The sequence below is a fragment of the Bos mutus genome, chromosome 14, assembly GCF_027580195.1.
Source record: "Bos mutus isolate GX-2022 chromosome 14, NWIPB_WYAK_1.1, whole genome shotgun sequence".
In the NCBI taxonomy this organism is placed as follows: domain Eukaryota; kingdom Metazoa; phylum Chordata; class Mammalia; order Artiodactyla; family Bovidae; genus Bos; species Bos mutus.
In genome coordinates, this window is record NC_091630.1 from 81,115,491 (window position 1) to 81,133,354 (window position 17,864).

The window sequence follows — 17,864 nt, forward strand, 5'->3', positions numbered from 1 at the left end:
CTTTGTGCCTATTTTTGATTATTTCCTTAGGCTAGCTTCCCAGAATTAGAATGACTGGGTCATAGGCTACAAATATTTTTAAGGCTATGCAATCATATTGCCAGATTGTCTTCCAAAGGGGTTATAACAATTCACATTCTGACGGGGAGTGAATGAGCTGGCCTGTCTCCACATAAGCTTGCCTCTAATTTGAAACCACTATTACTGTTACTCTTATTACCATGTGCTGTTAGATCCTTGGGGCCATATCAGGTTTTCAAAGTTCGACCTAGATTTTTTTCTCTTTTTTTGTGTCTAAATTTAAAAGCGGTAGCCGTACTTTATAATCACTGGTAAAACAGAGAAAAACAATCAACTAAACAAACAAAAGAGAACAAAAGCACGAATAATCCCACTAATCAGAAACAACTACTCTCAAGGCAATATCTTTTATTTCCAATGTAGAAAAGTGTTCTTTTCATTAATTTAGTGCTGGATGTTCCTTTTTTCACTTACATTTCTGCATGTTTTAGCATTCTTTTTTAAAAATGGGGATATTAGGAAGCAAACATCTTTATCAACCTGGTGGGTCAGATGGTAAAGAATCTGCCTGCAATGCAGGAGACCTGGGTTCAATCACTGGGTCAGGAAGAGCCCCTGGAGAAGGGAATGCCTACCCACTCCAGTGTTCTTGTCTGGAGAACTCCATGGACAGAGGAGCCTGGTGGGCTGCAGTCCATGGTGTCCCGAAGAATCGGCCACAACTGAGGGACTAACACTTTTGCTTTTTCTTATCTTCATTAAAACCTTTACCCTAGGGATTCTCAGTCTTTGCACATTTTGGACCAGATAGGTCTTTCCTGGTGGAGGGCTGTCCTGTGGATTATAGGATGTTTAATAACATGCCCACTAGTTTCTATCCACTAGAGGCCAGCAGTACCCTCCTACCCATCCTCAGACTCATGACAACCAACAGTATCTCCCAATCTTGTCAAATGTTCCCTGGATGGCAAACTTACCCCAGATGAGAGCCATGAACTGTACTCACTACCCTATACTCTTGAAGTCCCCAAGGATAACCTGGGCTTAAATATTCCTGGCCAAGGCACATTCACAGCAAACTGACATGTACCTTCAAACTCTGGACAGCTCTGTCCCCAGAGTTCTTCCTTACAGGAGTCTATGTTTTTCCAAACTACATAGTCACGACCTCAACTTTTCCTTCAGAAAAAATGTATGCAGATATATTTTGTCTTTTGTACTTCTCTTTCAAGTATTAGAAGACTTACCTCTCTAGGGAACACACTTACTTTCTTCCCTATTAACTGAACATCCTTTTAGTCCCCTCTCAATATCACTGCCACTCACTGAATGCGTTTCTATCTTTGCTCATTACTCTCTTTTTCTGTATGGCATCAAATATGAGCTATGCTGAGCAGGATGGAGAAAAGTAGATTTTTTTCTGTCTCACTTGACAGATCATGAACTTTAGGAAACTGCCTTTATTTAACCATTTTTGATCTACCAAGATGGAAATTTAATATTTTAAAACTTAATATATTTCTGTGTATTCAAACATCAAGTGTACCTTTTTGGAGACTGTATCACATCAATGACTCATATTTCATTTTACTGTCATCTAAAGACTAAAACTTGGCTCACAAATCCCGCAACTTGGCTTGTCTGATGAAGCTGAAGAGAGTCAACTGACGTATTACTAATGACCATGTGCCTCATAGAAACTAGATACAAAATTATAGAAATATAGAGTGATAGAGTATGAAAGGACCAAAGAAACCATTTAATTTCACATCCTCTTTTCACAGACAAGGAAACTGAGACTCAGAGACATAATGCTTGCCTGGGTTTCACAGCTACTAACTCCTAGCAGGGCTTCCCTGGTGGCTCAATGGTAAAGACTTCACTGCCAATGCAGGAGAGGTGGGTTCAATTCCTGGGTCGCGAAGATCCCCTGGAGAAGGAAATGGCAACCCACTTCAGTATTCTTGCCTGGGAAATACCATGAACAGAGGAGCCTAGAGGGCTACAGTCCATGGGGTCCCAAAAGAGTTGGACATGACTTAACGAATAAACAGCTCCTAATCAGACTTCATCAAGAAACCGATTGCCAGACTGCTGATTTGTCCAAGGACACCAAGGAGAACAATGCAACGGCTTAAGGAAAACTATCTATGCATATAATCTGCTAGTGTAGATGGAGAAGTAGGCAAATAAAGATGGAATGGCAGGCACAGCCTATAACAGTGATGTCTGCAAGGAGAAGGAATTGATGAAAAGCTCAGGAAGTAAATTATATTTGACTGATGAATCTGAATGGGGAAGGGAAAGGGTCAGTTGCATACTGCAACTTCTAAGTGTCTGAATTCTCCCTTTCAATATGGCCACTTCAAATTAATCTTATTAATTGACCACATGGGTTTTAGACAGACAACAGTTATTGCTACCCTAGATCTCTGAGTAAATTATTCCCAGTTACATGAGCCTCCTTTATTGTCCCATCATTTTCCTAGGTCTCTCTTCATCTTTAACTAGTCAAGCCTCTGTTCCATTAGAAAGAGAAAATTTCTAAAATGAGTACTTGATGAATTTCATCAAAAATTCACCACCACCAAGTTGAAAACAATAATAATAATAAACTCCTCACTAGTTTGTTTCTAACTAGTTTCAGTTTCCCAAGCGCCTTTTGAGTTCAATGAATGAACAGTATAAATAAACAATGTGGATATTTCGAAAGACACTTGTGATCAGTCGAGCCGCTTATCTCTCTACCTCCCTGCAGGCTTTTCCCTGTCAACTCATAAACTTCATATGTGTTGTGTGACTCAGCATACCTGCGGCAATAACTGAATGGCTCCTTACGATATCAACAGGATGTTTGATTTAGGCTAGTCATGAACAAATACTGATATTCCTAATCCTGAGAATTGCAAGCACAACGAAAATAAATATTCTCATCTTGTGGCAAGTGAGTAATTGGATGTGAATTACATTTGTCTTTTTGATAATGATGCAAAGCAGAATGGCCGAGTGAGGGGACATCCTGTATTTATGTGCTTCCACCACAATGGGTAATTAAGTGGAGTTGAATAGTTTAAGGTCAAAGTGTGGTCCTGCTCTTGATTTGCTGCTTTCAATAGCACAGCTGAAACCAAAAGGGTAAAGAGCAATACTCTCCAATGGGGAGGATGTTTAGGATCATGGGTTTCAGAGCCAGTGAAAAAAAACAGGTGTACTCAAGTCTTTGTTCTGTCTGCCTAGCCCAGAGGGTTGTCCAGGGCTTGTGTGTGTGCTAAGTCGTTTCAGTCGTGCCTGACTCTTCAGTCGTGTCTGACCCCATGGACTGTATCTCGCCAGGCTCATCTGTCCATGGGATTCTCCAGGTAAGAATACTGGAATGGGTTGCCATGCCCTCCTCCAGGGGATCTTCTGGATCCAGGGATCGAATCCACTTCTCTTATGTCTCCTATAATGTCAGGTGGGTTCTGTCCAGTTCTGGAAATGAGGTGAAATATGAACACGTCATAACGTGAGAAAGATGCGTACATTGCGGATCTTAATATTATTGCTTCCTTGTAAGTAGGTGGACTTTCTGAGTCCATTTCTTTGAGTAAATGGTTCCTAACACTTTTAAGGGGACATGCACCTCTTTGACAATATGATGAGGATGATGGGCCTGCTTATCAACAGACACACACACACACACCATATATACATCACTTAAACTCCGGGAGTTGGTGATGGACAGGGAGGTCTGGTGTGCTGGGATTCATGGGGTCTCAAAGAGTCGGACACGACTGAGCGACTGAACTGATTATGTGCATGCTAAGTCACTTCAGTTGTGTCCGAATCTTTACAATCCTACGGACTGTAGCCCACCAGACTCCTCTGACTAGAGGATTCTCCAGGTAAGAATACTGGAGTGGGTTGCCATGCCCTTCTCCAGGGGGATCTTCCTGGCTGACCCAGGCATCGAACCCACGTCTCTTACATCGCCTGCATTGGAAGCAGATTCTTTACCAGCTGAGCCATCAGGGAAGCCCAAGAAAATAAAGTCTGTTACTCTTTCCATTGTTTCCCCATCTATTTGCCATGAAGTGATGGGACTGTATGTCATGATCTTAGTTTTTTGAATGTTGAGTTTTAAGCCAGCTTTTTCAGTCTCCTTTTTTACTTTCACAAACATATAAATAAAATTTGAAATGGAGGAAGAATAAAGTATAACAGCTTTCCCAAAGAACTTCCCTGGTGGCTCACATGGTAAAGCGTCTGTCTACAATTTGGGAGACCTGGGTTCGATCCCTGGATCTGGAAGATTCCCTGGAGAAGGAAATGGCAACCCATTCCAGTACTGTTGCCTGGAAAATCCCATGGACAGAGGAGCTTGGTGCAGGCTACTGTCCATGTGGTCGCAAAGAGTCGGGCACGACTGAGCGACTTCACTTTCACTTTCCAAATGTCAGGGCCAGCTTGTGGGTATGTGACCTGTGTAATTGCCAGGGCCCCACACTTAGAAGGACCTACACCTGGTTTAACACTCTACTTGAAATTTTGCACTGACCTGAAATTTTAAACAGCAGGCCCTGCATGTTCAGTATGTACTGGGCCTCCCAATTGTGAGGTTGTTCCTGTCCTGGTGACCACCACTCATTGAGTGGGATGCAAAGCAGAGAATCAATCTCTCCTGGTGTCCCCCTCTCCCTCCCTCCAGCCTTCTCCAGTACAGACTTTCCTGTTATCGTCTGTATTTCTCCATCACACTCATCCTCATTTCTCACAAATATTTCATACATTTATTATTTGATTCTCTGTCTTCCCCCTCGGTAGAATATCCACTCCCTGAAGGCAAAGATTTCGTCTCTGCTGTGCCCCATGCCTAGCACAGCACCTGGCACTTGGCCAGAACATCGGAACTATGCGTTGAATGAACTCAACCCAGGTGCCTTAAGAGCAGAGCATACTTAACACTTAACCAGTGAGCACCCGTAACCACCATCCTCTAGTTTCTTATGATGGCTCCACCCTGTACACTGAGCAAATTTAGTTCCCTTGGGATCAACTAATAGCCAGGACTCTCTTGAAATTAGAATCTGTGTGTTTGACTGGAGGAAAAATTAGGAAGCATTTTTATTTTTTAAAGAAGGCTTAAATTTTGCTGTCACACTAAATTATTGGAATAACAGGGAGTAACAAAAAAATTCCTAACACTTCTTGAAGCCTACTCTGTGCTAGGAGATAGGTACTAAAATATATTTTCTTTCATTTAATTGAATTATCCCTCCACACACATGGGTTTGCTTTATTATCCCCATCTTACATAATTGATGCTCAGAGGCAATCCCTTCCCCATCCCAGCCTCCTCAGCGAACAAGGGATGGCCATCAGCAACGATGATTATTGAGCTTCCCAGGTGGTGTTAGAGGTAAAGAACCTGCCTGCCAATGAAGGAGACATAAGAGACATGGATTTAATCCCTGGGTCAGGAAGACCCCCTGGAAGAGGAAATGGCAACCTGCTCCAGTATTCCTGCCTGGAAAATTCATGGACAGAGGACCCTGGCAGGTTACAGTCCATAGGGTAGCAGAGTTGGATACGACTGAAGAGACTTAGCATTCAGTGATTATTATTGTTAAAATAGATCAGTTTTTATAATTTGTGAAGCATACATCTTCCAAGAAATAAAATAGAGAACTCCTTATTCATGAGGATACTCAGGCTTGGGAGCCAGTTTTCCTCCCATCTGCTTGTTGTTCTTTTGCTGGGTTTTGTTTCCTCTGGTGACAGTTGAGGAAAGAGGGTCACTTATTCATTTCCTCCCATATTCATTTCCTTAGGATTTATGGTGCCAGGCTCTGTGCTTGCTGCTTGTGGGGGCTGCAGAGGTGAATCAGACACTGTCCTGTTCTCAAGGAGGCCACTTCTTCCTGTTGGCAACAAAACATCAGTCATTCCATAAACATCCCCTTAGCGCCTGCCCTGTGCCTGGCGCAAGGCTAAGTGACACATGGACCATCATCCTTTCCCTCAGGAGCTTCCACTGTGGGAGGAGCGCCCCCGGCTTCTAATTAGTGCAATGGTCAAAATGCAAAAGGTATTGTAAGTGTTGTGAGAATCAGGACAGGTCTGTCTTGTCCCAGCTGTGTTCCCAGTGCCTCACACAGTTCTGGGCCCACATTTGTCGACTGAAAAAAAAAAAAAGCACAACCTAAAAGTTAAAAAATATCTCCTATTTGGTGGATTTTCGGATGACTTAAGCCCAGAAGAAAGTTGCTCAGATCTCTCAGTGGGACTCCTCAAAGAAGTAAGAAAGACAGTAGAATATATAGGAACTTTGCAACAACCAGGTAGCCAGAACAATGTTAATTGGAGATAACCGGATATGAATTTAGTGCTTTTGTATATCTGGGAAGATGCAAGAGCCTGGGCTCAGTGAAATCATTTATTTGATCTGCATTGTCACTATCTAGGGCCAGGACCCTGCTCTTCTCTATTCTATATCCCCTCAGGTGCACAGCTGGGGTGGTTGCAGTGGCTGCTGGCTGGATGGTCACAACATCTTTTGTTCACTCGTATAACAGGAGACATTTTTCATCCACATGCTAGATGTTCAATGTGTGAGAAGACTGAAATACTGTAGTGCAGTTCTATGTAAAGTCAACCAGGTATGGGAGGAGGTGACATCAGGGAGAAAGATATGATATCAGAAAGGTGATATCCAAGCTTTCCTTTAAAAAAAAACTAACAAGGAGAAAGGACATTAAAGAAAAAAAAAGTCATCATAAGCAAAAGATTAGTGATGTGGAGACAGTTGAGTTTAGCAGTGGTATGAGACCCTGGATTGAAGGCAGGAGGAGAAGCAGATGACAGAGGATGAGATGGTTAGATGGCATCACTGACTCAACAGACATGAGTTTGAGCAAGCTCTGGGAGTTGGTGATGGACAGACAACTCTTGGAGGGCACAAACAAAACCTTGTGTGCACCACGACCCAGGAGAAAGGAGCAGTGACCCCCACAAGAGACTGACCCAGATTTACCTGTGAGGGTCCAGGAGTCTCTGGCAGAGGCGTGGGGTGGCAGTAGCCTGCTGCAGGGTTGGGGGTACTGCATGCAGCAGTGCCTACATGGGACCTTTGGAAGGAGGTCACAGTCATCTTCATTACCTCCACCATAGTTTGGCCTCAGATCAAATAACAGGGAGGGAACACAGCCCCGCCCATCAACAGAAAGTGGGATTAAAGATTTACTGAGCGGGGCCAGTCAGAACAAGACCAAGTTTCCCCCGTAGTCAGTCTCTCCCATCAGGAAGCTTCCATAAGCCTCTTATTCTTCTCCATCATAGGGCAGACAGAATGAAAACCGCAATCACGGAAAACTAACCAATCTGATCACATGGATCACAGCCTTGTCAATGAAACTATGAGCCATGGTGTAGGGCCACTCAAGATGGATGGGTCGTGGTGGAGAGTTCCGACAAAACGTGGTCCACTGGAGAAGGAAACAGCAGCACTTCAGCATTCTTGCCTTGAGAACCCTATGAACAGTATGAAAAGACAAAAAGATAAGACACTGAAAGATGAATGCCCCAGGTCAGTAGGTGCCCAATATGCTACTGGAGATGAGCGGAGAAATAACTCCAGAAAGAATGAAGAGACAGAGCCAAAGCAAAAAAAAAAACATCCAGTTGTGGCTGTGACTGGCAATGGAAGTAAAGTCCAATGCTGTAAACAGCAATATTGCCTAGGAACCTGGAATGCTAGGTCCATGAATTAAGGCAAATTGGAAGTGGTCACACAGAAGATGGCAAGCGTGAACATCATCATTTTAGGAATCAGTGAACTAAAATGGACTGGAAAGGGTGAATATAACTCAAATGACCATTATATCTACTACCATGGGCAAGAATACCTTAGAAGAAATGGAGTAGCCATCAGTCAAAATGCAGTACTTGGATGCAATCTCCAAAACAACAGAATGATCTCTATTCGTTTCCAAGGCAAACCATTCAATTTCATAGTAATCTAAGTCTATGCCCTGACCAGTAATGCTGAAGAAGTTGAATGGTTCTATGAAGACTTACAAGACCTTCTAGAACTAACACCCCAAAAAGATGTCCTTTTCATTATAGGGGACTAGAATGCAAAAGTAGGAAGTCAAGGAAAACCGGGAGTAATAGGCAAATTTGGCCTTGGGATACAGAATGAAGCAGATCAAAGGCTAATAGAGTTTTGCCAAGAGAACACACAGGTCATAGCAAATACCCTCTTTCAACAACACAAGAGAAGACTCTACACATGGACATCACCAGATGGTCAATACCAAAATCAGATTGATTATATTCTTTGGAGTCAAAGATGGAGAAACTGTATATGGTCAGCAAAGAGCAGGACCTGACTGTGGCTCAGATCATGAACTCTTTATTGCCAAATTCAGACTTAAATTGAAGACAGTGGGGAAAACCACTAGACCATCCAGGTATGACCTAAATCAAATCCTTTATGATTATTCAGTGGAAGTGATGAACAGATTCGAGGTATTAGATCTGATAGACATAGTGCCTGAAGAACTATGGACAGAGGTTTGTGACATTGTACAGAAGACAGTGATCAAAACCATCCCCAAGAAAAAGAAATGCAAAAAGGCAAAATGGTTGTCTGAGGCAGTCTTACAAACAGCTATGAAAAGAAGAGAAGTGAAAGGCAAAGTAGAAAAGGAAAGATATACCCAATTGAATGCAGAGTTCCAAAGAATAGCAAGGAGAGATTAAGAGCCTTCCTCAGTGATTAATACAAAGAAATAGAGGAAAACAATAGAATGGGAAAGACTAGAGATCTCTTCAAGAAAATTAGAGACACCAAGGGAACATTTCATGCAAAGATGGGCACAATAAAGGACAGAAATGGTATAGACCTAACAGAAGCAGAAGATATTAAGACGAGGTGGCAAGAATACACAGAAGAACTATACAAAAAAGATTTCATGATCCAGATAACCATGATGGTGTGATCACTCACCTAGAGCTGGACATCCTGGAGTCCAAAGTCAAGTGGGCCTTAGGAAGCATCACTACGAACAAAGCTAGTGGAGGTGATGGAATTCCAGTTGAGCTTTTTCAAATCCTAAAAGATGATGCTGTGAAAGTGTTGCACTCAGTATGCCAGCAAATTTGGAGAACTCAGCAGTGGCCACAGGACTGGAAAAGGTCAATTTTCATTCCAATCCATTCCAATATTTGGCGATGCCAAAGAATGCTCAAACTACCTCACAACTGCACTCATCTCACACACTAGCAAAGTAATGCTCAAAATTCTCCAAGCCATGCTTCAACAGTACGTGAACCATGAACTTCCAGATGCTCAAGCTGGATTTAGCAAAGGCTGAGGAGCCAGAGATCATATTGCCAACATAAGGTGGATCATCAAAAAAGTGAGAGAGTTCCAGAAAAACATCTACTTCCGCTTTATAGACAATACCAAAGCCTTTGACTATGTGGATCACAACAAACTGTGGGAAATTTTTCAAGAGATGGGAATACCAGACCATCTGACCTGCCTCCTGAGAAATCTGTATGCAGGTAAAGATGCAACAGTTAGAACTGCACATGGAACAACAGACTGGTTCCAAAACAGGAAAGGAGTATGTCAAGGCTGTACTTTGTCACCCTGCTTATTTAACTTCTATGCAGAGTACATCATGAGAAATGCTGGACTGGATGAAGCACAAGCTGGGATCAAGACTCCCAGGAGAAATATCAATAACCTCAGATATGCAGATGACACCACCCTCATGGCAAAAGTGAAGAAGAACTAAAGAGCCTCCTGGTGAAGGTAAAAGTGGAGAGCGAAAAAGTTGGCTTAAAACTCAGCATTCAGAAAACTAAGATCATGGCACCTGGTTCCATGACTTCATGGCAAATGAATAGGGAAACAATGGAAACAGTGACAGACTTTATTTGGGGGGCGGGGGTGGACTACAAAATCACTGCAGATGGTGACTGCAGCTATGAAATTAAAAGATGCTTGCTCATTGGAAGAAAAGTCATGACAAACCTACACAGCATATTAAAAAGCAGAGACATTACTTTGCTACCAAAGGTCCATCTAGTCAAAGCTTTGGTTTTTCCAGTAGTCATGTATGGATCTGAGAGTTGGACTATAAAGAAGGCTGAGAGCCAAAGAATTGATGCTTTTGAACTGTGGTGTTGGAGAAGACTCTTGAGGGTCTCTAGGACTGCAATGAGATCCAACCAGTCCATCCTAAAGGAAATCAGTCCTGAACATTCATTGGAGGGACTGATGTTGAAGCTGAAACTCCAATACTTTGGCCACCTGATGCGAAGAACTGGCTCATTTGAAAAGACCCTGATGCTGGGAAAGATTGAAGGTGGGAGGAGAAGGGGACGACAGAGCATGAGATGGCTGCATGGCATCACCAACTCAATGGACATGAGTTTGAGTAAGCTCTGGTAGTTCGTGACTGACAGGGAAGCCTGGTGTGATGCAGTCCCTGGGGTTGCAAAGAGTTGGACACAACTGAGTGACTGAACTGACTGACTGATGGGATGCTGGGACAGCTGGAGGCAGAAAGAAGTGCTGAAAGGTTGGTGGCACAGTTGTGAAGACCTGTGTGCCTGGCTAACATGGAAAGGCACTGTCAGACTTGTGCTGCAATAGTTTTGACCCAAACCAAGGCAGTGGCAGTGAGGATAAAGGAGAGTGGACAGGCACAGTTATAAGAACATGGGACTATCTTTACTTCTCATAGTAAGTGACTATGGTATTATTACATTACTTGTACTCATGCATGGGCTCAGTTGTGTCTCATTCCTTGCAACCCCTTGGACTGTAGCCTGCCAGGCTCCTCTGTCCATGAGATTTTCCAGGGAAGAATACTGGAGAGGGTTGCCATTTCCTACTTCAGGGGATCTTCCCAACTCAGGGATAGAACCCATTCTCTTGTATCTCCTGTACTGGCAGGCGGATTTTTTTTTTTTTTTAACACTGTATCACCTGGGTTAAGATATTAATATTTCAACTCCAGGAGAAAGGTGTTATCACACCGCCCCCACCCCCCACCGCCCCACCCCACCACTTTATACAGTTGAAGAAGGAGAGGCTTAGGGAAGTTAAATCCTTTCCCTAGGTCACAGACCTAATCAGTTTCATAGTCAAAATTTGAGTTTATCTAATCCTAGCTCAGTATCTGGGAAAATGCAAAAGACATAATAGATAGAAGAAGCTAATGGGTAGAAACAGGATTGTACATGTGAGATCCTATGGATTTGATCTAGTCAATACACAGGATTTCTTGGCCTGGAACTGCTTGACAGGTTTTGAATTCAAAGGAACTGCGCCACAGACCCCACTAATGCCTACTGTCCACGAAGCGTCTTCATACATCCCAGTGAACCTGTAAACGGTCTGCCCCCCTGAAGGCAGACAAAAGCAGCCAAATGGAGAGTCTCAAAGATCAGAATTCATTCAAACCCATTTGATATAAAAAGAATGTCAGTAAAGAGCTGGGAATTGAAGTGAGAGAGAGAAGCAAAAAAAAAAAAAAAAAGGTTAATTTGGAATTGACATTGGGAGCTTTTGCGAGGAGAGAAACAGGAAGCCAGGGAATCTGTATTCAGTCCAGATGTGAGATGGGCAGGAAGAGGGAAATGACATTCCGAAAAGATAATGGGCTTGCCCATTCTCTGGCCTCTGCCTGGAGGAGGGGCGGGGTAGATGGGAGGGTGCAGTAGAGGAGGAAGTGTGAGGCCCATGGTCTTCCAGCATTCCCCTCTGCTGGATTCATCCGTGTTAAAGAGGGATGAGAAGGCATAGGGACCGAGTGCCATGTTTCCGTAAGTAAACAGAAGCCTAAGATGTTCCGTTTCTTATCAAATGAACGATGATTTACAGAGTGGTAATAGTCAGAGTTGGTGTGGTGATGGATAAAAGAGCAATTTAATACTGAGTTCTGAGAGTAAACTGGAGAAACTGTATGAGACAAAAAAAAAAGATAGCAATATTTTCCAAAGGAATGAAAAAAATTCCACTTTCAGAAATCTATCTTATGGAAATAATGTGAAATGTGGATAGATAACCAATGTATAGGTATGTTCATCATAGTATGTAAAATAGTAAGAAAACTGTAAAACATGTAAATGTTCAATGGTCATACAAATTTTGGTGTATTCATAAAATGAATAACAAGTAAGAGCTTAATGCAGAATACTGTATAAAGAAAGTTCATTAACTTGAGAAAGTATTTTTAGTATTACATAAAGCGAAAAGAGCAGGATACACACCTGTGTGTGTGTGTGTGAGTGCTCAGTTGTGTCTGACTCCTTGCGATCCCATGGTCTGTAGCCTGACGCACTCTTCTGTCCATGGAATTTCCCAGGCAATAATACTGGGGTGGGTTCCAATTTCCTCCTCCAGGGAATCTTACTGACCCGGGGATTGGAGCCCTGGGTCTCCTGCGTCTCCTGCATTGGCAGATGGATTCTTTACCAGTAGTGCCACCTGGAAAGACCCACCCATTTATATACATGATGTGATAGTCATCATAAAATTCTAAATTCTGTGTGCCAGGGGGTGGCAAACCATAGCTCCTGTACCAAACCTGTCCTCGCTCTTCTTTTTGGAAATAATTGACACACAGCCACACTGGCTTTTATGGATCTTCTACGGCTGCTTCCAGGATACAATGGCAGAACTGAGTTCTTGTGCTTGAGCTCATAGATCCTCAAAGCCTAAAATATTTCAATCTGTTTCTTTAGAAAAAAAGTTTGCTGAGTCCTACTGCTTGGTAAAACATTAATGGTGATTTTTGTAATTGCAGAATTATATTTTTGAAAAAAGCACTGTTATCTCTTATTTTCACCATAGGCCTGTATTATTTTTATAATGTGTTAAAAATGAATAATTAAAAATATCTGGCTACAAGTGAGAACAAAGAAAGCACCCAATATAATTTTGCTCAGGTTTGTGTTTAGCTATGCAAAGTGAAGCAGTTTTGCTTACGTTGCTCTGAGTATTAGGAAGTCCCAAAGCTAACCCCCAGGGGCAACCTATTCCACATCTGTACTACACCCTTCAAAGGTGTTGTGTGTGCAGAGGAGGAACCTTGTGTTTTCCACAGCTCTAGAAATAGCTGCAATGCACATTTTATGTCCTTTGAGGATTAGTTGAGGAGGTGCATACGATAACGGAAAGATGATCATACTGCATTATTACAGGCTGTAGTCTGGTCCCTGGATCTGCCCTGTGGACCAGAGGGGAAATCCTGAATACCTCTGGGTTCTGGTTGTGTGGTCTCCAAAACCAGCATAGTAACTCATCACCTGCTATTCCCAACATAGTAACCCATTATCTGACTGGCTCCGATGTCCCCTTGATCTTTTGCCCAGTGCTTAGCGCTGTGATTCCGGGATTCATCAGAAATATCTGATCACCTTTTATCACTGAGGATCTTGCTTCTTGACCTCCTGAATAAGTGGGATGCAAAGATGGCAGTTAACATGCAGGAGAGAAAAGCCTTTCTCCATGAAACTCTCATACATCACTTGACATTACCTGGTGACCTCTGAGAAATAGATCCCCTAAGGGGAGTGGCACCCACTGCCTCTTCCCCCTCCCCCAAACTGCAGTCCCTCTAGTGATAAACCATAAAAGTAAAGAATACTTTTTAAACAAATAGTGTGTGTATATATATATACACACATGTATATGTATAACTTAATCACTTTGCTGTAAAGTAGAAATTAACACACTACTGTAAATTAACCACACTCTAATAAATAAAGAAACAAATGCCTTGTCATATGTGCCATTCCATGCACGGTTCAAAGAAATAGCACGTCTGTGAGAAAGAAACACACGTCTGTTTGCTATGCTTCAGCCACCAAGAAAATATACTAAAATAGCTTAAAAGGTAGTTCACCAGAAGAAAAATTCAAATATTTTTTTTTGGGTTCATAGTTCTGGTTTCTGTTTGCAAATGGGGATTTCATGGGGGAAAATATTTCAGCCCAGAGCTGGACATTTTGAGATGGCAGAGGTGCAGACACCCACATAGCTCTTCACTGTCATCACAGTTTCCCAGCCCGGTTCAGGCACCATGCCGTGTATGCAGAGAATCTTTCCTACAAGTCATATGGCACCCCACATGATGTAGGACAAAAGCCACACATTTTCACTTACAGGAAGAAGAAGTTCTGAAGAGCAAGGGAACAGTATGGTGCTTGCAGCTAATATGGTATTGTATACTTGAAAGTTGATTAGAATAGATCTTAAGCATTCTCACCACAAAAAAGAGAGCACTATCTATGTCAACGACGTGAAGTGGTGGATTTGTATTTATCTTGATTTTGGTAATTACTCTACAAAGCATATGTATATCAAATCATCATATCATACACTTTATCTCATGTGAAGTGTCATATGCAGATTATTCCTTTGTAAGTACAGAAAGTACCAATAAGAAAGCTGATGACTGCATAACCTTCATGGAGAAAAGGATAAAGAAAGATACGAATATCCCTCCTGTTGGATCGTTTAAGTCTTCCTCCAAAAATATGGTCTAATGGGCACTTTTTGGTTCAAAGCTCTGTATGCCTGGAATGTGACTTCTGATATCCCTGGGAAGTTGGAATAGGAAAACCATATCTCCAACCCCATTTCACAGGTCATGACAAGCTGGTGAAGGCAATCACATTTCTAGATAAATGTAGATAGTTGGAAAGGCCTCTGCATTACCCTACCCTCTAACTATTATCCTGGAATTTACACATTCTTATCCATGGTTCCACGGGCTTCCCAGGTGGCACAGTGGTAAAGAATCTGCCTGCCAATTCAGGAGACACAGCAGATGAAGGTTTGATCCCTGGGTTGGGAAGATCCCCTGGGTAGGAAATGGTAACCCACACCAGGATTCTTGCCTGGAGAACCCCATGGACAGAGGAGCCTGGCAGGCTACAGTCCGTAGGGTTGCAAAGAGTTGGACACAACCGAGTGCAAACAAAATATCCTTGGTTCCACAAGGAAAACCTGATGCTTTTGCTGAAACACAACGGACTGGCTTTTGACCCCATTTTCTAATGTCACACCTGTGCCACACAGGAAAACCTGGCTTATAACTATGGAGGCATTTCTCTGATAATGATCCAACTCACTCACATTTTTAACTCTCAGTAACCGAATTGTCTCACATCCAAAGCGCACAAACATTGAGGTGCTCATGGCATTGAAAAGATGGCCATTTGAGTCTTGATTTAAAACCTTTAGACCCTTTCCTGTCTCATTTTCACTCACACTCCTGACTACCATCCAACCCTGCTGGAAAGAGGGTGGGTGTTTGCCAATGAACTTGGCATCACACTCGGGATATCATAGAAGCTTTTATAATTCTGAGCTGGTTTGTAAATGCTGTCTCAACTGCAAAGTACCTTCACTTCTCTTTAACTGCATGCTTCTATATGTCATTCAAGACCCAGCTAAAATTCTACTGCCCCAGAGAATTTTCTTTAAACTTTTGTAGTCGTTTAGGTAGTTCTACGAAATTTCATCTGTTTCTCTTTCCTAGTACAGAAATGACTTGCAATTTGGGAGTTGGGCTGTTCAAATTTGAATTTTTAACCTCTCAGCAGTAATGTGAATGTTTCAGGCAAGTTATATAACCTTCTTACCTTCAGTTCCTCATCTTTAAAATGAGTCTGATGAAAATACGTACCACACCAAGCTGTGGTGGGAACTCAGTGAGGAAAAGAACCTTAAAGCCTTTGCCTGGTGTTTAGAAGAAACCCTGGGAACAAAGGAAGAAAGTGATGAAGTTGGTTTTTACAGTTAATAAATCACTGCATCGATGAGCTTCATAAGTAAAAGAATTCGGTCCCATTTATCCCTGAGCCTAGAGCTCCTGACCAAGCCTGACATACTCTTACTGTGGAAAGACTGTTCAAAGCATAACTGAAATCAGGTCACTTAAAGAAATTATAAGGTGACCGCTAAGCAAGGAGAATGCTGTACTATAATGCTTGCAAATAGTTCGGGCAGGATACGGATGGCTGTTGGAATCTAAGAGGTGTAGGAGCTGGCATGGGAGAAAAGATATATTTGTGGCTTGCTCTCCTACATTCAGAGAAGGCAATGGCAACCCACTCCAGTACTGTTGCCTGGAAAATCCCATGGATGGAGGAGCCTGGTAGGCTGAAGTCCATGGGGTCGCTAAGAGTCGGACACGACTGAGCGACTTCACTTTCACTTTCCACTTTCATGCATTGGAGAAGGAAATGGCAACCCACTCCAGTGTTCTTGCCTGGAGAATCCCATGGATGGAGAAGCCTGGTGGGCTGCAGTCCATGGGGTCGCACAGAGTCGGACACAACTGAAGCGACTTAGCAGCAGCAGCAGCAGCTCCTACATTCAGTTCATCACCTGGAGGAGTGCTGAGTATTTTGGGTACTCACTTGGGTAGCGCCTCGCACTCTGACCTTCTGTAGGAAGGCTCACTGGAACACTTTAATTCTGTGTTCCACTCTCTGTTTTATCTCACAGAAATCGTGCCTCGTACTGTGCTTTTTTTCTGTACAAATACAATCCTATCAATACCAGGGCCTGACTGTGTATATACTGGAGTAGGAACACAAACCTGGGAGCGCCTGATCTGCATGTTTTCCCTGCCCTGCTGGGCAGGTGGCAACAGTGTCAGTATCAAGCTCAGAAGAGCAGCAGCTCCTGTTGGTCAAATGAAGGATTTGTGTTAATGAGCAATGCAAAGGCACAGATGGGTGAGGGCCTCAGAGCAGGGAAGGCAGAGATGAAGAAGGAGGCAGGCTTTCTAAGCATGAAAGTGAAAGTGAAGTCATTCAGTCGTGTCCGACTCTTTGCGACCCCCTGGACCGTAACCTACCAGGCTCCTCTGTCCATGGGATTTTCCAGGCAAGAGTACTGGAGTGGGGTGCCATTTTCTTCTCCAGGGGATCTTCTCAACCCAGCGATCGAACCCGGGTCTCCTGCCTTGTGGGCAGACACTTTACCATCTGAGCCACCAGGGAAGCCATGAGCAAGCTTCAATTTGTCTTGCCGATTCTAGCCCCTAGCTCCCAACCAGCCTATCTCCTTCCTTCTTCCCAAATTCTCTTGAAGAACCTGTAGGATACAAGTTATAGAATCCCTACATTTTCTCCTTCACCATTATCACCAAATGATTTTATAGTAGCACCTAATGGTTTATTTAAAAATTGTCCTTTTTAATATATTCATTTATTCATTCAACAAATATCTGGGAGATGTCTATCATGTGAGAAGGGCTGTGCTAAACACTAAATAAAAATGAACAAGCCAGGAGGATTCCCCACTCCTGCAGAGTTTACAGCCTGTAAGCTGTTAGCTTATGTTCATCTGATGCTCAGAGCAACTGTTTTTGAGATAAGAATCCATTTGATAGATGAGGAAGCGGAGAGCATTTAGGGAAAGGGTTAGACAGGGAATTCATGGTCGTTGGTCTCTCCTGTACTACGTGTTGGTTGGGCCACGCTAGAAGAAAGGACATGAAAACAAAACAAAAGCAAAATGGTAAGGGACAAGATACCGGGCATAGATCCGTTAGCTTTCCCTTGAAATTATTTATGGAAGAGGCATTTGCTCTCCTGACTCCAGGCACCCTCATTCCATCTTCTCTCTTAAGTGCCTGGCCGCTTTTTAGCCACCTTGCAAACTCTAGGAAACACTCTGGAATTTCAAGCTAGGAGGGGTTTCCTTTGTAGGCCTGGCTATTGTAACTTTACGAGAAACTGTTCAGTACTTCCTTTTACCAGTTACAAAGCACAATTTTCTGAATGAATTTCATATTCATTAAACGGTTAACCCTTCATCTTTC